The sequence below is a fragment of the Ctenopharyngodon idella genome, chromosome 18, assembly GCF_019924925.1.
Source record: "Ctenopharyngodon idella isolate HZGC_01 chromosome 18, HZGC01, whole genome shotgun sequence".
NCBI classification, from domain to species: domain Eukaryota; kingdom Metazoa; phylum Chordata; class Actinopteri; order Cypriniformes; family Xenocyprididae; genus Ctenopharyngodon; species Ctenopharyngodon idella.
Genome location: NC_067237.1, coordinates 4,588,721 through 4,612,587, shown reverse-complemented (window position 1 = coordinate 4,612,587; position 23,867 = coordinate 4,588,721).

The window sequence follows — 23,867 nt, the reverse complement described above, 5'->3', positions numbered from 1 at the left end:
ACAGCAAGTTGTGAACAGCATGAATTATTCAAATAGTGTAATTTGCCATAATAAAATCAAAAACAAAAACAGTGTGCAACAGAGATTCAGAGTAAAATAATGAGCCTTTAGAACAAAGGTCTCTGTTTGCGTGTTGGACACCACTGAACAAAGCTAAATGTTGTCTAGCCCTTTACAAAAACTGTATACACATATAATAACAGCTGCACAATGAGGGAAAATAAAACATAAAAACAGAACATAATCACTACTGACTGAACTGAACGCTCAAACACTACTTTAAGTTGCACAACAGTCCAAAGACATCTACTTTGCCATGTTTGGCACACGGTAGACCTTATTTTGCGGATTTTATTACAGGTAAAATAAAAATAGATAAGATAGTTCAGTCTGATGGGACTGTTGTACCCCAGTAAACCAATACCACGGTATTTAAAATTTGATGCTGACTATATCAATGATTTAAAGTCTATGATTTGATAAATTGATACATGAACATGCTGTTCCAGCTGCTAAAATATCATGAATCATTTGGATGAAAATACAATATACACCACACCTAGTGAAACCTGAAGTTGTTGGAGTGCAGCGTTTCTGAGCGTTTCAGTGGAACGAAATGATTTTTTGACATTTCTTTATCTCATATATTATTTACTTATTTATTTATTCACGGCCTGGCACATTCTGAAATGGTTTACTGTGGTCACGCCAGTGATGGCTGGTGCTTATCAAGTCAAGTGGGGCGAGCCCAGATGTCACATGAATGGCAAAGTTATACATATACATACTGTATATCTTTTTTTTTTTTTTTTTTTTTTTTATCTTTTTCCTTCAATTTTCAGCAAATTTCAAATTGCTTAGTAAAAATACTTGACCAAACTCAGAAGTGTTTTTTTTTTTTTTTGAAAAAATATATACAAAATATAACATGCAAGACTTAAGATTAATGACACTTAAATGTGTTACGACACACTGTCTATATCTGAGGACTTTCCTGGCTATTGATCATATATTAAAAATTAATAATTAATTAATTATATTAATTTTTATTTATTTATTTATCATAGCCTATAATAAATCATGTAATATATTTATATGCAGTATATATATATCGTTCAAAAGTTTGGGGTCAGGAAGATTTTTTTTGAAAGAAATGAATGCCTTTATTTAGCAAGGATGCATTATATTGATCAAAATTGATTAGGGCTGCAACAACTAATCGATAATGAAAATCATCACAATGAATGTCATTATCGATTAGTCGCGTCTGCCCACCCTGCACGGAAAACTGCTAGTCGCGTCAAATTAGTAATTACAGCACTGAATAATGATTTCAATGGACAACATGCATCTAAAAATAGTGGAGGCAATAGAATGAGCTTCTGTGGGAAAGGTACGTGATCCAAGCTGCCCAAAACATGAGAATTCTTTATTTTAAGCTTCAAGCTAATGCATTAGTTTAATGTTTATCATGGCTTGCCCTGTCAGGCGCTTTGACAAATGCGTGTGCTGTTTAATGTGTGATATGTTTCCTCAGCTCAAATCTTTCATTTTATGGTTATAACCTTATCTGTACTGTATGTGTAACAAATTCACGCGAGGAGTATTTCTATTTTGCATGAAGGCTCGTCCTGACAGTCTGCGCTAAACTTCCGTGTGCGCATGCGCGTCAAACAGACGGGACGTGTTAGAGAGGACACAATTAATATTCAGCGCAAAAATATTTATTTTGTTGAAATATCTGTTGTTGGAAGTTAAATTAAGGTTTAAAAGTCAACATGTAATTCAAGTACTTTATTAACTGTAAAGGGATAACAGCAAGTAACAGGTTACTGTGTCCACGACCAGACTAGTGAATGTGTGTTCCTGCAGAACATTCCTCTTATCTGTTAACACTGAGTTTGTGTTTTTGTTTTTCTTTATCTTTATTATTATTATCTGTAGGAATTTAAACTGTTCTTTTGCTTTATAGCTCTTTTGCACATACAGTGCCCTCCACAATTATTGGCACCCTTAGTAAATACGAGCAAAGGTGGCTATGAAAATAAATCTGCATTGTTTATCCTTTTGCTCTTTCATTCAAAAAATTTACAAAATTCTAACCTTTCATCAAAGTAAAACAATGGAAAGTGAGGGGAAACTCACATTATGAAATAAATGTTTTCTCCAATACATGTTGGCCACAATTATTGGCACCCCTAGAAATTCTTATGAGTAAAATATCTCTGAAGTATATTCTCATTCATATTTACATTTTTTTAGCACACCAGGGTGACTAGGAGCATGAAATTGTCCAGCAATGACTTCCTGTTCCACAGGATTATAAACATGAGGAAACACAAAGGCCAAATTCCCTTAATCATTCATCACTAAATCTAATGCGTGTCTAAATCGCCCTAATGCGTGGTGAGGAGGAGAGTTTGAGTGGACAAAGACTCTCCAAGGATCACAGCTGGAGAATTGCAGAGATTAGTTGAGTCTTGAGCCTCAGAAAGCCTAAAAAAAAATGATCAAACAGCACCTACATCCCCACAAGTTGTTCGGGAGGGTTTCAAAAAAAATCCTCCTCGCTCATCCAAAAACAAACTCCAGCATATTCAGTTGTCAGACACGACTGGAACTTCAAAAGGGACCGGCTTCTATGGTCAGATGAAACTAAAAAAGAGCATTTTGGCAGCAAACCCACCAGATGGATTTGGTGCACACATGGATAAATAGTACCCCATGCCCACGGTTAAATATACTGCTGGATCTTTAATGTTGTGAGCCTATTTTTCTGCTGGAGGTCCTGGACATCTTGTTCAGATACATGGCATCATGGATTCTATCAAATACCAACTGATTAAAAATCAAAACCTGACCGCTTCTTCTAGAAAACTCTAATAATGGGCCGTGATTGGATCTTCCATCAGGACAATGATCCAAAACAAACATCAAAACCAACACAAAAATGTGTCACTGAGCACAAAATGAATCTTCTGCCATGGCCATCCAGTCCCCTGACCTGAACCCTATAGAAAATGAGTGGAGTGAACTGAAGAGAAGAAGCACCAACATGGAGCTGGGAATCTGAAGGATCGGTAGAGATTCTGCATGAAGGAATGGTCTCAGATATTTTGTGTTCTCCAAACTCATCAGGCATTTTAGAAGAAGACTTAGAGCTGTTATCTTGGGAAAAGGACGTTGCAATAATTGGGTGCCAATAATTGTGGCCAACGTGAACTAGAGAAAAACATTTATTCCATAATGTGAGTTTCCCCCCATTTTCAATTGTTTTACTTCGATGAAAGGTTAGAATTTTGTGAATTTTTTTTGAATGAAAGATCAAAAGGATAAACAATGCAGATTTATTTTCATAGCCGCCTTTGCTCATATTTACTAAGGGTGCCAATAATTGTGGAGAGCACTGTATCTCTTTTGAATATATCATAGATTTAAATATATTCACTATATATGTTTTCATAGCATTCAGTTGGCACATTTGTTTGAAGAACAGCATTGGGCAGGATGTGGAATAGTGTGTTTTGTCAATAAAATAAAAAGAAAATTGGGCTTTTTATCCGATTAAATGAAGAAATAATCAGCCAACTAATCATTTATCAAAATAATTGTTAGTTGCAGTCCTAAAAGTGATAGTAACAATGTTTATGCAGCAACATATTTCTAATTCAATTAAAAGCTGTACTTTTGAACTTTCTATTCATCACAGAATCCAGAAAAAAAAAAAAACAACAACAAAAAAATCACGGTTTCCACAAAAATATGAAGCAGGACAACTGTTTTTTTTTTTGTTTGTCTGTTTGTTTGTTTGTTTTCGACATTGATAATAATCAGAAATGTTTCTTGTGCAAATCAGCATATTAGAATGATTTCTGAAGGGTCATGTGACACTGAAGACTGGAGTAATGATGCTGAAAATTCAGCTTTGCATCACAGGAATAAATTACATTTCTAAATATATTCAAATAGAAAATAGTTATTTGAAATTGTAATAATATTTTGCAATATTACTGTTTTTACAGTATTTTAAATACTGCATAAAAAAAAAAAACTTTTTAAAAAACATTAGAAAATTATACCGGCCACAGGCTTTAGATGTGTACGTTTTTTTTTTTTAAACTGCTATTAAAACTGCTATTGTCATGAACAATGAACATGAACACTTGCAGCGTGCCATGACAGAATATGTCAGTGGCAGCTCCATCACATCAGTGCAGTCAAAAATATGGCAGGAAGTATCTATTTTTGCCAAGAAATAGAGCCAGTCTATATAAATGACCATCCAGAGTTTCACTCCCAGGAGCTTTAAGTGTCTGAGCAAGTCTTGACAGATGGATTTATGGGTTTCACACTTTCACCGGTAGACCTCGTGTCACCCAGCGTACAGGGCTGAGTTAAGGGTCAGAAGCGTGCAGACCTGACTGCACAAGTGTGAAGAGAAGCCCCCTGACACATGCCATGTCAGTTCCTCCGAGTCCGTCTCAGTCACAAGGTTAAAAACAGACCGGCCACAGGGAACTACGATAGCAGTAATTGAAGACCACCTACATAGTGTTGTAAATAGAGTCTGAGAGTTGCTATGGTTATTCAAAAGGTCAGGTTGTGTGGTGAAAGTAAATCTGTTATATCTGTTATAATGATTTGAATAGTACTACTTTATGCATCAAACTGCCCAGATCTTATAAAGTAGTTGTGTGCACTGTCAGATCTCTCTGTGAATGTGATGTAGAGCGTGTGATTGCAAGATCATTTCAGCTGGGAGAGATTGGATCCCTTCACAAATAGCAAATTTTTATTGCTTTTACTACTACTAGCCAATTTTGTTAACTCAGATGCTGGCCACTGCTGTCACATCAAAACTGGGTTGCTGCTGTCAAAGATGAGCCATGGCAACTCACAACAGATGTCATAGACTGGGGCTGTGGCTTAGTGTGGGCGAAAACAAATCCTGATTACTATATTACACATTCATTTCTACACTGTAAAAACAAAGTTGCTGCCTTACATTTTAAAGTACTGTCAACTTGGCGGTATAAGTCATTTCAACTTAAGCATTTTTTAATTAAAAAAAGTTAAAAATTGCTTAACTTATTTCGATGAGTTAAAGTAATGTAAAAAATGTTGTAAAAACTTGATTGATCATATCATTTTTTACAGTGTATGGAAGCTTGTTTCTGCCATGGAGAAAAATAAAAGGTAGTTACGACTTTTTATCTCACAATTCTGACATTTTTCTTGCAATTGTGAGTTAAGTCACACTGTATAAACTTGCAATTCTGAGAAAAAAGTAAGAATTGTGAGTTTCTGGTAATTCTGACTTTTTTCTTAGAAACTCTTTTTTCTTTAAACTCACAATTGCAGGCTATAAAGTCAGAATCTCAGGATCCAAACTCTTAATTGCAAGAAAAAAGTGAGAATTGAGACTTTTTTTCCTCAGAATTGTGAGATATAAACTTATAAAGCTGGCGGTCTTTTGTAGAATTGCGAGTTTAGGCTATATCTCACAATTCTGACTTTTTTTCTCATCATTTTCTCAGATATAAATTTGCAATTGTAGGTTTTAAAGTCCGAATTGCAAGATATAAACTCACAAACAATTGTGAGAAAAAAAGTCAGAGTTGTGAGATACAAAAAAGTCACAAATACCCTTTTTATTTTTTATTCTGTGGTGGAAACAAGCTTTCATATTTCTAAGGGGATGAATACACTGAAACTATTTACTTTTAAACAATTTTCACTCAGAAATTGCTAGTAAATTTCACAAATAATTACAAAGAAACGGCAAGCAACATGGAATTTTGAAGTAGAAAGATTGTAATTGTCGATTTTTGGATGGTTTTTTTTACTTTTTTTTTACTGTAATACAATATGCAAAATATTCAGTGTGCTATGACATCAAAGGTAGCAGAAATGAGAACATCTGAACATGACTTTTAAATGACACTCAATGAAAAAAAGATGCCCTTTGTCCTCATTAATGGTGTAGTTTCAGCATCTACCAGTAGGAGCTAACTGGACCATGCTAACCTGCTAAACTTTGACCTCTTGGACTGTAACTATGGAAACGAGTCAAAGGGCATGACACTGTGCCATGGAAACAGTTCATAGGTGGCTTTGCTCTGACATCTGTACAGAATGCGATAGCCAGAGGCATGTTTGAGCTCGGAATGTCATTATCTTTAATGAGACTCGCAAATGTGTTGCTCTTTTCTTAAAGGCTATTTAGTTTAATTGCGTTTATACTCTTGGTATTGGTCATACAGTAGGTCAGAGTAAACAATACATTGTTCACTCATAATTCACAGCCCAATTTAAGAACTGTGAAATGTTATAATGTAATATGTGGTGTGGAGAATAAGGAATATCGTGTGGAAAAAGCCATATATAGGCTATTAAATGGAATAGAAATGCAATACTTCAAAGGAATTTTCCTGGAATGTCAACTGCATCATAAAAATCTGCTGCCTGCTGTGACTGATTATGATCTTCAATTTGACCCATCTAATTTCAGAGAAAAGCAATATGTAATTTTATCTCTTTCTGTACGGGTGGACTTTATGTCACTTAAAGTTGCACACTAAACTGTTTTGGTGTTATATGTCTTGGAATTGAGCTATATTTATCATCTTGATATCAGAGTGTTGGGGAAACACAGAGCCATGCGGAAATAGAATGAAACCACAATAAAAGCTTATAGAGGAATGATATGATGCCCATGGTGCAAATTTTACAATTTGTGAAAGTTTGGATGGACAGTTGAGATATTTTATGTCACCTGAATTTATTTTAAGTTACGCTTATTTTTTAAAAAAAAAAATTAATTAAAAAAAAATTATTTGAACTACAATATATATATATATATATATATATATATATATATATATATATATATATATATATATATATATATATATACGCAAGAAAAAGTATGTGAACCACTTGCAGAATCTGTGAAAATGTTAATAATTTTAACAAAATAAGGGAGATAATACAAAATGCATGTTATTTTTTATTTAGTACTGTCCTGAGTAAGATATTTTACATAAAAGATGTTTACATATAAGCCACAAGACAAAAAAATAGCTGAATTTATTAAAATAACCCCATTCATAAGTATGTGAACCATTGATTCTTAATACTGTGTGTGGTTACCTGGATGATCTACGACTGTTTTTTTGTTGTGTGATGGTTGTTCATGAGTCTCTTGTTTGTTCTGAGCAGTTAAACTGAGCTCTGTTCTTCAGAAAAAATTTCAGGTCCTGCAGATTCTTCAGTTTTCAAGAATTTTTTTGCATATTTGAACCCTTTACAACAGTGACTGAATGATTTTGAGATCCATCTTTTCACATGGAGGACAACTGAGGGACTCAAACACAACTTTTAAAAAAGGTTCAAACATTCACTGATGCTCCAGAAAAAAAACATGATGCATTAATAGATGGGGGGTGGAAACATTTGGAATTTGAAGATCAAGGTAAATTGTATTTAATTTGTCTTCCGGGAAACATGCAAGTATTTTCTGTTGCTTCCGAAGGGCAGTACTAAATAAAAAAAAATGATATTCAAGCGAAATAAGAAAAATTTGGACCTCTTCATCCTGTTCAAAAGTTGTCACCCCCCGACTCTTAATGCATCGTGTTTCCTTCCGAAGCATCAGTGAATGTTTGAACCTTTTTTAATAGTTGTGTTTGAGTCCCTCAGTTGTCCTCCATGTGAAAAGATGGATCTCAAAATCATTCAGTCACTGTTGTAAAGGGTTCAAATATGCAAAAGTTGGTGGAAAACTGAAGAATTTTTGGGACCTGGAGATTTTTTCTGAAGAACAGAGCTCAGTTTAACTGCTCAGAACAAACAAGGGACTCATGAACAACCATCACACAACAAAAAAACAGTCGTAGATCATCCAGGTAACCACACACAGTATTAAGAATCAGTGGTTCACATACTTTTGAGCTGGGTCATTTTAATAAATTCAGCTATTTTTTTGTCTTGTGAATTATATGTAAACATATTTTATGTAAAATATCTTACTCAGGACAGTACTAAATAAAAAATAACATGCATTTTGTATGATCTCTCTTATTTTGTTAAAATTTTGCTCATTTTCACAGATTCTGCAAGTGGTTCACATACTTCTTCTTGCAACTATATATATATATATAATTTAAGTGAACTGCAAAAAAGCTGATAAAAAAATCATAATAAATGAACAATAACCGATCACGGAAAATAAAATATGCACTTAACCTAAGGTCATTAATGTTTCGGGAAAAAATGTCCACATCAAATAACTGGATTAATTATAATTATATTGTATAATAATTAGGGCTATTTTTAATTCAATTAATTACATGATGTGCTGATTAATTATTATTATTAATCGCACATCAAATTTGGCTGAGAAATTATCCCCAAAGGTAATTTAAAGTCATTATTGTGTTAAATGAGAGCAGCATCATATAGACATTACAAAAAGTAGCTTTAGAAAGAAATATTTGATTTAATTCAACTGAATTTATTACACATAAACTTTAAGGCTACAACAGCCATAAATTTTTTGGATACATTTATAGACCAAAACAGTTTGGTTACCAACATTCTTCAAAAATATTTTCTTTTATGTTCCGCAAAAGAAAAATTCATACAGATTTGAAATGACACGAGGGTCACTAAATGTAAATAAACAGAATTTTCATTTTTGGGCAAACTATCAATACTCCTAAATACTCCTTAACTGTCTAAATAAGTAAGTCATTGAGTCATTCATTCATTCAGGAATGAAGTAAATGGAATCATTGGTTCACCCGATTAGATGCTATTTACACTAGGTGAAAATAGTGATATATTCTATTTACACCATATAAAAGTTTATATTGGCAGATACTATTTGCACCTCTGTATTTTTGTACATTTAACAATAATATCACAGATAATCATAAATGATTATATTTATTAAAATTATTAAATGGATGCTGCCTTATTGGGAGAATAAAAACCCTCCCAACACCTTCCCCTAACCCTACCCAATAAACACTTTTGATATTATTAAACACTCTCGCAAATTATTTTAACTTTTAGAACATTATTTTCATTTTTATTGAAAATAAATGCGAGCTTGGCAAAAGGTGGATTCAAACCCGCGTCGATTGCATTAAAAGCCAGGACTACAAGCCTTACTCACTACTGCTACACCACTGAAGACATTGAATTTTGAGTGTCTGTTTTTAAAACTTGAGTGGCCCAACCAGACATTGGTGGGCGGAGCTAATGTAAATAGTGTTTACCAACAAGGGACGCTATTTGCACTTAGTTTAAATCGGCAGCTGTTATGTCATATTATATTATTTAAATGTAAATAATTAAATATTAAACAAAATATTAAATATTAAATTGTACATTTACATGCAGAGACAACTAAAGCGAGCCATTTGTACACAGATTTTCCTAAAAAGGCTCAACGCTAGTGTGCATGTGCAAATGTGTATGTAAGATCATGTGTATTTCTCACATTTAGATGGTAGGCAACTTGTCTTAATCACAGTTATTGTCTAGTCTGTGCTGATACTGTTTCTCTGTGACTTTCTTTGAAGTCGGTCCACTCTACATAATGTTGTTTACACAAAATGGCCCCATGTCATAGACGGTTGTCATGGGAACACCACATTCGGCCCTGAGGCTTTGTATTATGAAGACGAAGGACAAGAGTACACTCTATGTTGTCAGGTCTGTCTCTTACATAAATGGATTATGCTCTGAATAAAACAAAAAAATTGATTACCTTCACTTCACAACAAGAAAGCCAATCATAAAACATGAAGAAAATGTGCAGAGTAATCATACGGCGAGCTAATAATGTTTTCACGCTGTTCATTTTGGAATCGATTGTGATGGCGTCGGCTTTCGGCCTGTCCTCGGATGAGACTGTGCTCTGACTGAATCTTCTGAAAGCATCTATTGTGAGACTGCATGTGTCTTACCTGAAATCCATCAGGCATACAGACAGAGTGATGCTCATTAAAGATGACAGCTATGTGTTTCTCCGTTCTTAGTTGTCATTTTCAGAGCCCACCACAAATAACAGGAGATGTCGGAGACGTCAATCAAAGTGACACAGCGCTACAGAAATATTAATCTAAACCTCAAAATCTCCAAAAAAAAAAAAAATCTGCATTTCAACATTCAGTTTTGCTCAGGCTATAGACTTCACACTGAAGAGAGAAGACACCCTGTTTATTTTGTGGCCATTTTTGACATAAAAATAATGTATCGGCAATGCAGCTGTACAAAGCATATGCCCATTTATTTTAAGCAACGAAACAGAATTTACAAGCACGGTTCTATAAAAAAAAAAAATTTTTCTCCAAAAGGCAGTTGATCGAAATTTTTATTATAAGGCTACATTTTTAATACATTTTTCAAGGTTGCAGTGCAGACCCTTAGTAAAGAGAGATGACAAATTAAATCTCATTCGCTTCTCTCAGACATCAGAGAGCAAATTGCTGAGATTATCCAATGTGATCCTGTGAGTATTCATAAAAGATATCTATAAAATAGTAAAAAATGTACCTATACAAATATACAAATCAGGGTTATTATCGTTAACACGACACCGTTTACAACTAAAAATGGAAACCTTTTTATGCATTTTGGTCGCTCATTTACACGACAATGGTGTTTTGGGGGCCTGAAAAACGCAAACATTTGAAAACGGGTTTCAAAGTGCAAGTTTTTGAAAAAGATTCTGTTATCATCTCTGTGAAAATGGTGACGTCATGCACATGTGTATTACGTTTTCAGTCTATAGGCGTGTAGTGTTTCTTTACAAAGTGACATCGCCAACTACTGGTCTGGCATGCATAATTATTAGTCGCTTTCGCAGATCCGTGTGAGCGGGGATCGTTTTGACAACATTGGTGACTGTATGCGAAAAACGCAAAGGAAAAAACTTTTTAGTACATCATTGTCGTGTAAAATAAAATGACAAAAGCGCATTATGAAATAACTAAGAATTAAACTAAGAATGAACTAAAATTAGCATGAAATTTAAAAAAATATAAGAAATAATATCCCATTCAAAATATTAAGAAAACTGAAATAAAACCTAAAATAACACTGCTACAAATTGTTTCTGCAGCTGTAAATACATAATAAGGGTCTAGGTTAATAATGTTAATATACAGTATGTTATATGTGTTAGCATCTATCCCAATGTACAAATACATGCTTTTTTGTGCTTACACAACATCGATTTCCACTAAAAACAGAAAACGTTTATGTGTTTTGGTTGTTCATTTACATGACAACGGCATTTTGGGAGCCTGAAAACACAAACTTTTGAAAACGTGTTTCAAAAGTGCAAGTTTTTGAAAATGACACCATTATTATCTCTGTGTAAATTACAAAAACACGAATTTGTGAAGGCGCGTAGTGTTTCTTTACAAAGTGACGTCGCCAACTACTGGCCTGGCAGCATAATACAGGGTTTTAATCCTTTTCGTGGATCCGTGTGAACGAGAATTGTTTTGACAACGCTGTCGTCTGTACACAAAAAACGGAAAATATTTTTTTTTTTGGTTTTTAGCACATCATTGTCATGTAAATGTACCCTAAAACTATTGAAAACATTTCTTAACATGAAAACTAAAAATTGCAAATATGCAAATTGTTTCTGCAGATGTAAATACATAATAATGCCTGTTTTAAATGCTGTTAATATGTTATATTTTAGCATCTATCCCAATGTACAAATACATGCATATTTTGCCTCTAAATGTGATTTCAAAAGTGATCTCAACAAATGTGCTCAGATTCGGCAAGATACCAAATTCTGCATTAAAAAGTTTCAAAATTTTAATGAGCTCAAATATTTCTCAACATTTTCCAAGACCAAATTATTTGAGTTATGCTATACACATTCATTTTATAGCTCTTTATGTTATTTGTATGCCAACAATTGTCTCAGCAAGTTTCATTTCTCCTAAGGAATTTTAAGAGGCAATTTTGATACTTCACTTGATAGCTCTTTTCTGCCCTCTGTGAAGTCTCCTGAGGTATGAATGACCAGCTGGAGTGGCTAGTTTTGGCTGCAGCCGACCAATTCTGTGTTTTTACGGTGATGTTTGTAATCTCTCGGATGACTTGTTGATCCTAAGTGGCATACGGTGCTGATGAGGGTCACAATGTCCCCAATTTGCAATCAAAGTCAACTCTTGAGCTGTCATTAAGTGTGTCAGTGTAGCGCAGAATCAGGGAGCGACCAGCCCTCGAGTGACTGCTGGAGTGAAAGGTGACTGTTCGGACTTCATTTGGCCCCTGATCGCTGAATTTTTTACATTCACCATTACACTTGCTGCACTTATTATGAGAAAAACAAACTAAAATGTCACTTATGAGTCAGACGCTGCATAAACACTATGTTTCGCTTTGTGATATGGGAATTAGCAAACATGGAACAGGAGATTCAGAGTGAGCTTTGAGTAGAGGAAATGGAGGTGAAATTACACACTGTAATTATATAAACTCGTGATCACGCAGGAAAATTGTGTTGCTTTTTGTACAGTGGTTTCACTTTCATAGCTCAAGATGAATAATGGAGTTTTCAGTTATGTTGATTTAAATCTCTTAAACCCCTTTAGGAGAAATAAAAACATTGGATATTAAAACTCTGATAATTTAGTCTGGGAAGAATTTGATAAGAAATATTTGAGTTGTTATTGAGATCTCTGACTTTTAATTGCAGATTTCAAATCTGTATTAAATCTGTGAGACAATGTTAAGGTCTATTCTGAAATGGAGACATGTGAGATTACTAGGGCCTTTTACTCAGTAGTGGTTGACCTACAGGGGTTGGACAATGAAGCTGAAACACTGGCTAATAACGTGTTGGAGGATTCATGCCTATATATGCGTGGCCTGGTGGCCAGTCTTCACTGATTATACATTCCTCAGTAAGAGCAGAGTGTGAAGGTTGAATTAGCAGAGCAATAACACAGCTGTACATAAGATATTGCAATCCACACAACATAACGGGAGACATAACAGAGTTCAAAAGAGGATAAATTGTTGGTGTGTATCTCTGGCTCATCTGTGACCAAGACAGCAAGTCTTTGTGGTGTATCGAGAGCTACGGTCTCCAGGGTAATGTCAGCATACCACCACATAGAACAAACCACATCCAACTGTCGACGCAAGAAAAAAGGGATGTCCAGATACTAACCTGGATTGTATCCAAAAAACATAAAACCAAAGCTGCCCAACTCACTGCAGAATTAAATGCGCACCTCAACTCTCCTGTTTCCACCAAAACTGTTCATCAGGAGCTCTACAGGGTCAATATTCATGGTCGGGCTGCTATAGCCAAACCTCTGGTCTCGTGCCAAAGCCAAATGTTGGTTTCAGTGGTGCTAACAGTGCAAATCTTGGGCTGTGGACAATGTGAAATGTATTGTTCTCTGATGAGTCCACCTTCACTGTCTTTCCCACATCTGTATGAGTTACATTGTGGAGAAGCCAAAAAGTGGCTAGTCTGGACTCTATCGCAGCTTTCATCGGCCAAAGACCTCCCAGAGGCCGTTTGACTGACATGTAATGCAACCAATCACAGTTTGTTTTGTTCCGCGTCATGTTTAGGAGCATGAAAATGTAAAGTCGATGTCCCTACAATAACAGACCAGCGTGCATCTAATAAATTATTCATTCAAGAACGTTGTGCAAGTTTACTGCAACAATGGAGCCGCGAACTTCACATACTTTTGAAAATCCAGTGTTTAGTTGATCTTGGTAAGCGCTCATTGTCACAGTTGTAAACCTGACGGCTTTCTTCTTCCACAAGCTGGTTTGGCATCACAGCATTTGTTTCCAGGCGGACCGTTAAAGAATGTGACACACCCGGACATCCTGTAGAATTCAACCAACAGGTGATGACTTCAAAACTCCTGAAGTGTTTCCAGATAAGTGTGCCATATGCTTCAGACGTTCAGCCAATGGTCCGTGGGCGTGACTTCTGAGGCTGTGTCTTAACACCCGGAGTGAAGCATTGGGGTGGATCAGTGATGGTTTGGGCTGCAATATCATGGCATTCCCTACTCTTGATGGGCCATCACTGCCAAGGACTAGCCAACCATTTTGGAGGTCCATGTGCACCTAATGGTTCAAACATTTTACACTGAAGGGGGTGGCGTGTATCAGCATGATAATGCACCAATACATACAGCAAGACTTGTAACAGAATGGTTTGATGAACATGAAAGTGAAGTTGAACATCTCCCATGGCCTGCACAGTTACCAGATCTAAATATTTCTATTTGGGGTATTTTGGATGAGCAAGTCAAAAAACGTTTTCCTCCACCAGCATCACATAGTGACCTGGCTGCTGTTCTGGAAGAGAAATGGCTCAAAATCCTTCTGGCCACTGTGAAGGACTTCAGTATCTGTCATTCCCAAGATGAACTGGTGCTGTATTAGCCACAAAAGGAGGCCCTACAACATACTAATACATTTTTGTGGTCTAAAACCAGGTTTCAGTTTCATTGTCCAACCCCTGTAGCATATATATTGCCAAGATTAATATAGTGGCCAATATTTGGCATTTTTTCAATTTCTGTTTGGCCGATAAATGTTTTAAGACAGACTTTTATTTTGACAGCACTGTGTACCTTAGTGCCTGAACGCAAATGCACAGGAGCTCCTGTTCTTTTCATTAGTTTAATGTCTTTGTTTAACATTTCTAACTAATAATTTATTTGACAGAATGGTTAAACAATAAACAAAATATGAAAAAGTATTTTATTTTTAATTAATAACAGAAAACATACTACTAAATATGAATTTAAATATGCATAGTCTTCGAATATATAATATATTTAGAGATGTATATAAAATATTATATATGTGTGACATTAACTTTTTTGCTCACCAGCCACTGTGGCTAGTGGATTTCTAAAGTTACTAGCCACTCAGCTTTTTCACTGGTGCACAATTATGACATTGATATCATGGGGAAAACTGCCATATAGATATTTTTAATATTATCTCATAATTTGGCAGCAGATATATTAGGTTGCTGTCACTTTAAGACCTGACGCACTGATCCATTATACTGTTACACATGCGATTTCTTTCTCAACTGTTTATATTCACTTAAAACATAACTGACTGTGTTTACATGAATACTCACCATGACCAGCAGTTTGACATTATTTTGTGTGTATTTGACTGTTTAAGCACAATAAGCAGCGAAAAAGAACTCAATTTACTACTGAGAGGCGTCTTTAAAAAAAATCTGCGGAAATTAGTAAAATTATGCACAATACAAGCAAGCCAAAATTCAAGCCCTGTAACACCAACAATATTGGAGCAAATGAAATGAGTGAGTGAGGGGAGGCGGGTTTGTGTGTCAACTCGCTGTCGGAGAGATGAGAGAGAAAGTGCAGCTGTTTTTTTATTTATTTATTTATTTTATTTTAAATACTATAACTAAAGTATTTTTTTTTTTATCAATTTCAAAATATTTTTATATATTGATTCATTTTCAGATGATTTATTTCTAAATTTCTTAAAAAATGTAGCTCACTTTTGATTGCAGATTTTGGTATCAACAAATCTGAGCAGATTGCTGAGATCTCTTTTAAAGCACTAGAGGAGACAGATATGAGATAACTAGTGTTTTTTCTCTGCAGAAAAATCTGGGAAGCAGGAGACATCAGCAAAAATCATTTTAATCTCATAACTGCCAACCGTTGCCATACTAAAGACATCTAATTTGTGATCTTTTCTGATGGACACACAAGGAATGTACCATGTGTATTTCAACGTCTCCATCTCTTACTCTATATGTGTGACTGATACTCAGACTGTCTCAGGGAATGACATACTGTCATGTCACATTTCATGCTCTGTTAGTGCCGCTGCAAGCGTCTTTGAGGAGGAGCGAGAGCCATGATTGAGATCAGATATATAACAAGATACTGTATACTGTCAGGATTCTGTGATAGATGCGTGTCTGAATGCATGCTGCGATGATGTTTTACTTTTGAATTCAAGCCTAACACACCTTTATGGATTGAAATGTGAGAAAAGTAATATAAACCACATTACAACTTAGTTTATAAAGCCAAGACATGCATTTAAATTTAATTACAGTTATATTTCTTTCTTGCCACTGGTTTGATTGACGTTGTTGATTTATGCACAGGAATCTTTTAAGTATATAATCACATTAGCATCCAAATGAAACCGTATTGCAGTTTCTCACAATGAGGAATTTGCTAAATTTTCATCACAGCTCCTCAATTATTCATTTTCACTGTTTCAGACTGCATTTGATCTTGTTTTTCAGAGCAGTTCACTAATTTAACTTTGAGAGGCATGTTATCAACTATGGGAAGAAAAAAAAAGTTTAATGTAACCCATTTAGCGTAAGGCAAAATTGGCTGGCATCCGCTGCAGAGAGACAGGTTAAATAGTGTCTTTTAACATTAACTCAGCAGGCCTAAGAAATGATGTGTATAAGTATTCTCAAGCGCTTCTTCAGCAAATGTTGTCTGAGTCATCCATTTTATGTTCTTCCTTTAAAAAAAATACAGACAGATATTTTAAGGGAAGGGAGGTAACTGGGTTCATGAAAGGATTGTCACTGACCCTGAAACAAACTTCATTAATTTTCTTCATAAATTTCATGCTAAATTATTTGTGCACAACCAGAATATCAAGTGTCGCTCCTCACACACATTCACATTTCACACACACAGCTGCACATATTTGGGTAAAATTGCATAACTCTATTTTGCCACTGAAGCAGAAGCCCCCCTGCTGTGTTCCTGTCCCCAATTTAATGATAGAGGAAAAGCATTGGGATCAATTTAATTTAAAGAGGACATATCTGAAGTTACATGAAAATCTGACTTTTTCCTTGTTTAAGTGCTATAATCGGGTCCCCGGTGCATCTACCAAACCAGAAAACATGAAAAAGGACAACCCAGTAACTTTGTTTTGATAAGCCTTTCTCTCCAAACATGTAAAAAAAAAAAAAAAACGAGCCGCACAGATTTCGCTCCCCTAGTGACATAGGATGGGAATATTTTTATAATATTATCACCCCTAAACCTGCACGTTTCCACCCACGGCGCTGCCATTTTGTTTTCGCAAACGGTGTACCAGTTCTAACGCCATGGCAAAAGTTCGAGCAAAGCATGCTAACAGTTCTGTTGTTGGCTGCACAGATGAGCGCAAAACACGATTTAGAGTCTCATTAGCTTGGATAGCCTGCAAGTTGACCCTGGCAAGCTCGATTGCTAAAAAAGGAGATTTTCTGTCCGAGTGATATCCTGGAAAAAATATTACACCATTCACAGCATTTAATAGCAATCATAAACGTTAGCCTGGTGTGTATGGCTCTGTTTGGCAAACAGGTATGCTATGTATAGTGGGCGTCCATACGGGATTTGCACAAAAGATAAACATGACGGCACATGCTAGTCGATGAGTTGAATCAACTCCACAGCAACTACAAAAATTTATCCACTAACCATTCAGAAATGTCCAGTTGCATTCTAAAATTCTTTCTGAGTCTCTCCATCAGTGTCGACTCCGGTTTGAACAATGTAAGGCTGAACACCGTTACTGACAATCCTCATTTTGGCTGTGTGAGATTCTCCAGCTTTGTTGTTGTTGAGCAACCGAAGCGCGAGCTGTTAAAGCTCCGCCCTCTTCTGGAAAGTGGGCCGGGAGCAGCAGCTCATTTACATTTAAAGGGACACACACAAAAACTGTGTGTTTTTACTCACACCCAAATAGGGGCAAATTTGACAAGCTCTAATGAATGATCTGTGGGGTATTTTGAGCTGAAACTTCACAGACACATTCTGGGGACACCAGAAACATATTACATCTTGTGAAAAGGGGCATAATAGGTCCCCTTTAATGCTTTTGCCACATATATTTCTTAAAGCAACAGTGCTTCACTTTTTCGGCACCTCGTACCCCTAGGGGTTTCCCTGCTGAATTATTCAATCAGTGAGCACAGAAGCATGGGTAGCAATAAGTCGTTAAAAAAAAACGCCCGCTCTCCTCTGTTGTTTTCTACCTGAATGAGCGCTTCACTTTCTGAGTTAGGATTCACTCAAGCAAATGGACTGTTTCTTCTGACCGATCTGACCCTGTACCCTCCCTTCTGCAGTTCCTTACAGCTAGTACACTTCAGTGACCGCTGGGCACAGACTCCTCGCTCCCTGCAGAACTGCAGACAAAGCACTTTCGATTAAAGTGAAGTACAACGCCCAAGGAAACCCTTTGAATTTGGCCACAGTAGTGAAGAAAGTATCTGAAAGTACGTCTCACTGCTCAGAAATGGATCCACAAAGTTTAACTCTGAGAGGAGGACCTGTTTAAAGGAATAGTTCTCCCATAAGCTGTTATTTTGCCTGTGGAATTCAATGAATCAATGAAGAATGACATCAAGGACATTAATCCTGGTGTAACAAATATGTGCACCATTTTTGACACATAAACATTTATGAGACATCAAAGCTATTGTGGAGACAGGAATATGACTTGACCACCTCTTTGATGACCTCTTCTCTTTTAGAAGAGCACATTTTTACAAATTTCCTATTTCTTTTTCTTTATCGTAGATGCTCTTATACGTCATGGACACAAATAGCAACTTAAAATTTTGGTCTGTTCCTCACAAAATGCTATTGTATGGCTTTAGAAGACTTGGAATAGTCCTATGGATCACCTTTATGGTACATTTTTGTACCCTATTTGTTTGTGAGCAAAAACATGCCATTTTTTTGTGTGTCCCTTTAAATGCAAATGAGCTGCTGCTCCCGGTCCGCTTTCCAGAAGAGGGCGGAGCTTTAACAGCTCGCGCTTCGGTTGCTCAACAAAAACAAAACTGGAGAATCTCACGCAGCCAAAATGAGGATTGTCAGTAACGGTGTTCAGCCTTACATTGTTCAAACGGACACTGATGGAGAGACGGAAGAAGTTACAACTTTTAGAATGCATCTGGACGTTTCTGAATGGTTAGTGGATAAATTTATGTAGTTGCTGTGGAGTTGATTCAACTCATCGACTAGCATGTGCTGTCAGGTTAATCTTTTGTGCAAATCCAGTGTTGAATTGACCCTTGTTGTGAAGCAGTCCGGCGTAAAATGACGGCATAGTAACAACACTCTACTACAACAACTTTTCCTCTTCTCCCAACATGGCCGCACCCCCTTTGTTGCGTGTTCTCAGGGGCAGGATTTATGTAAATTTTAGGGTTAGTGATGTCACTAACCTTGGGAAGAAACTCGTTGTAGTCCCTACGAGCTGTTTGTTGTAGTCCTTAGTAACTTTGCAGATGTTGTGTTTTCTCTAACAGCAACATTACACACTAAAGTTAAAAAAGTGAAATCATAATCAACTACCCCTTTAAAAAAATCTCCTTTTGTGTTCCACAGAAATAATAAAATGACAGCATAAGGTTTAGATGAGAGCGAGTAAATTTGGGTGAACTGTCCCTTTAAAAGAGTTTGTCTGACAGCAAACTTATGCTTGATGGCAGTGTGCAGCCATGCACTGTGTACCTCCTACTGCTACTTCTCCAAGACAGTAGAAATGATTTATTACACAACAACTGCAAATGCAAGAGGACTCAAGGCAGTTGAGGATGCCGGTACTTCAAGGCCAAGTAGTGCTGTGAGTTTAGAAAACACATGGGAAATAATATTAGAGTCTCAAGACAACTTAGGCACATTGGAGTGGTATAAGTAGGTCAAATGTCAGCAGATAGCTCATGCATGCACATATACTTACACATTTATTGACCTTATCTGATATGATGAGAGGACTAAAGAGCACAACAGATATTAAATCTGTCCCTGGTAACCAAGCACATTCCCCTGCCTTGTGAAATAAGAAAGATATGTTCAGTTGGTAAGTTTTAGGTTGCTAAGTGACAACTTGCTAAAGTGTTTGCAGGTAAAGACACTCTCTCAAATCGAAAACTCTCAGCAGGACCGGCAGTGGTAGAGTTACAAGCTGATTCATTCCTTTTATTCCTCTGTTGCTGTACTGTGGACTCTATCTGATCTATAAGAGGTGGTGAAGTTGACCTTCTCTCGCATTTCTATTAACTTCCTTTCCTCGCTATAGAGGAATCAGTCTATTGCCCAGCTGATATGTTTTTACACATTTCTAATGTAGAGGCTGGCAGTGTAGATGGAGTATATACTGTGTCCAAGTAATGCTTTTGGGTTTTTTTTCCTGTGAGAAGTTGTTTATTCACTTCAGTCAAGTCATGTGTAAATGTAAGAAAGTTGTAAGTAGTCAAATGTTAGTTCCCTATCCAGAACCATCTTCACCCAAGCAGTATAAATGCCAGGAAAAAAGATGTTTTACTTTTTTATGTGGTGTTTACACTTGACTCACATTCGCAGTGCGCAGTATGTCATGGTTGAATGCTTATTCTCGTGCACAGTTGGCAGAAAACAAGACATTAAGATTGTTTCTAGATCAACAGTTTTAAATGTTTTAAATGACAAAAATAAGAAAGATGAGTGGAGGCAAAATAAAGAGAAGCCTTCAGTATAGAGGACTGAATTAATCGAAATAACATTGTATGCGGGGTCTCCTGCAGGGACCCAACAGGTTAAAATGTATAGTTCATCGAATAATACATAAAGGGTTAGTTCACCCAAAAATGAAAATTGTCCTATAATTTACTCACCATCAAACCATCCTATGTGTATATGACTTTCTTCTTTCAGCCAAACACAATTTGAGTTATATTAAAAATTCTCTGGCTCTTTCAAGCTTTGTAATGGTAGTGAATAATATAATATAAGATTTTGAAGCCCAAAAAAAGCGCATCCATCCATCATAAAAGTAATCCATACTACTCCAGGGGGCTAATAATGGCCTTCTGATTACAGCTTATAAAGTTATAATTATGGATATATAGACTACCATCTTAACACCTCTCAGTATGAGATACCATCTAAACACCTCTCAGTATGAGCTACCATGTAAACACCTCTCAGTATGAGATACCATGTAAACAACTCTCAGAATGCGCTACCATCTAAACACCTCTCAGTATGAGCTACCATGTAAACACCTCTACCATCTAAACACCTCTGAAAATGCGCTACCATCTAAACACCTCTCAGTATGAGCTACCATCTAAACACCTCTCAGAATGCGCTACCATCTAAACACCTCTCAGAATGCGCTACCATCTAAACAGCTCATTCTGAGAGGTGTTTAGATGGTAGTTCATTTTGAAAGGTGTTTTGAGAGGACAAGATATGGACAAAAAAAACTCAAAACATTTTTTTTGTTTCACAGAAGAAAGAAGGCCATACAGGGGTGTGTTTCCCGTACAAAGATGTAAATCACTGATTAACTACCATAGTACGAGTCAGGACTGTTTCCCGAAACCGTAGCAACATGGTCACACCTCTGTCATTTGAACCTCATTGGTTAAACAATATAGAAATGCAGGCCTTGACATTAACACCAGCCAAATGCAGGGGGATTTCAGCAGTGGCGTGTAACACAGTCACTCCTACTAGCCACGTTGGCGGGTTGAATTTTATATATATAATATATAATAAGATTTTTCAGCTGAAATAATAAACTAAGTGCATATAGTGTTGTCAGAAATATAGATTTTTCAATACATATCGATACTGAAATATCTGAAATGCTTCCAATACTCATTTTCCGCAGAATAGATACATGATACAATTTGCGCTTTTCTCTCTCTCGCATTTCTCTGACAGTGAGCTGACACACCCTCACCCACTCATTTTATTTGCTCCATAAAGCCACCTCGCAGTACTAAATTGAGTTCTTTTTCGCTGCTTATCACGCTTAAACAGTCAAATACACACAAAATAATGTCAAAATGCCGGTTTTGTTGAGTATTCACGTAAACATGCTAAGTTATGTTTTAAGTGAATGTAAACAGTTGAGAAAGAAAACACATGTGTAACAGTATAACGGTGCATTCACACGGGACGTCTGTGTTAACGCTTCTCATTTACTTTGAATGGGTGACGTCATGAATTGCCGAACTGAATTGTGGGTTCCGTCGTGTCGCTTCACTAGCGTTGCTCATGGCAGAAGTTGAAGATTCCTCAACTTTTCAAGCGCCAACACAGGCGTCAGCCAATCAGATCACAGATGCTAGCCAATTGCATTCATGCAACACCAGAAAGTAATGTGATTGGCTGTGGTCACTATGGACATGCCCTTCGACATTTTATTCACATGAACAAACGTCAAAAATGGCACTGATTGATTAAAATATATATATTTAAATGGAATGAAAGATATACTGAATGTTTTATTGTTTATTGTGCCCAAGAGCACAATCTATTTAAGGCCAGATGTCATTTAACAAGAAACTATTCTTCTAACCACAGCTCGAAAGTTATAGTTCCAACCACGTAAGTTTGCGACGCTGGCGAATGTTTGTTGGAACTATGGTAATCGTTGACCTGTGCTAACGACAGAACGTGCGACCATAGTTGGCTAACGCTGCTTTCAGGAAACGCACCCCAGGTTTGGAATGACATGAGGGTCAATTAATGATTTTTGAGTGAACTATCCCTTTAAGTACTTAAACTCTCAAGAGGTAGTAGTAAATAATTTAAACCACAGGGATTCATTTGAGAAATCAGGTTGAGATCCCCTGCTCACCAGCCTCAGATGATTAGAAGGGACACTTTAAATGACTGTGCCCTAATGGAAGCATATATGGTACATAGAGGAAGACTTTATCGAACAGTTTCTCCTTTAAACCCATCAGAACATGAGGTTTGACCTCTATTGTATGATTTCTGCTCACCGTCCACGGATTAGAGCAGCAGCTGCGACAGACTTTTACAATGACCAAATCCATTTCAGTTTTCATTTTTTTTTGTACATATTCCAACATTCTTGCCTCATGTTTTCATCCCCAGTGCCTGTAGAGCAATCTCTCAGTCAATTACACTAACTTGATTACATCTGTTCAACCGTAAGTCATTCTGTTCTATCTCTCTATCCTTTCCTAGGCAGACTAACAGATTAAAAGAACAGGCCCTCCGCTCTCCTAATAATTGCTTGTGTTTCGAGAGTTAGGCTTTAAGCCTTACAAATTACTGTTTCTCATTTGTTGCTTCCTTTCACAATGATGTTGAAATTTTCTACCGCAAAAAGCTGGTTTGTGGCTTTTTATTAAAATGTAAAACTCAAAGGCTCAGGCTGCTTTTTAATTGTCTCAGTTCTTAACCAAAGTGTTATTGTCATTCAAATGTTTTTGTTCAGTCAGTGTATTTTTTAATAGTTAAGTAATATAGATTTCCATGAGAATATTTGTCTTTGATTTTCACACTGCAATAAAACATTTTATCAATATATATATATTATTTTTCGTTTCTAGTAAAATATCTTTAAAACAAGATAAGCAAAACTGCACTGGATATTAAGACTTGTTTTATGATCATTTATCTTGACCTTAAATGATTTTTCTTACCTATTGGCAAAAAGGTTTTTGAAAAGCATAAACCTTACCAAATTAGATTTATGATTTAAAAAGAAAAAGAAATGCCAAATAGATAAGAAAATAAACTAAATTAAAACACTTAATATCTTATGCAGTTTTGCTTTTCAGGTTGTTTTAAGGATTTTAGATATTATTACTGAAAAATAAAACAAACATAATGGTTAAGAAAATATTTTTTATGGTCACACTTTAGATTATGGTCCTATTCTCACTATTAACTAAATATTAACTATGACTTTTGCCTCCATAAATTCCTAATTACTGCTTATTAATAGTTAGTAAGGTAGTTCTTAAGTTTAGGTATTGGGTAGGATTAGGGACGTACAAT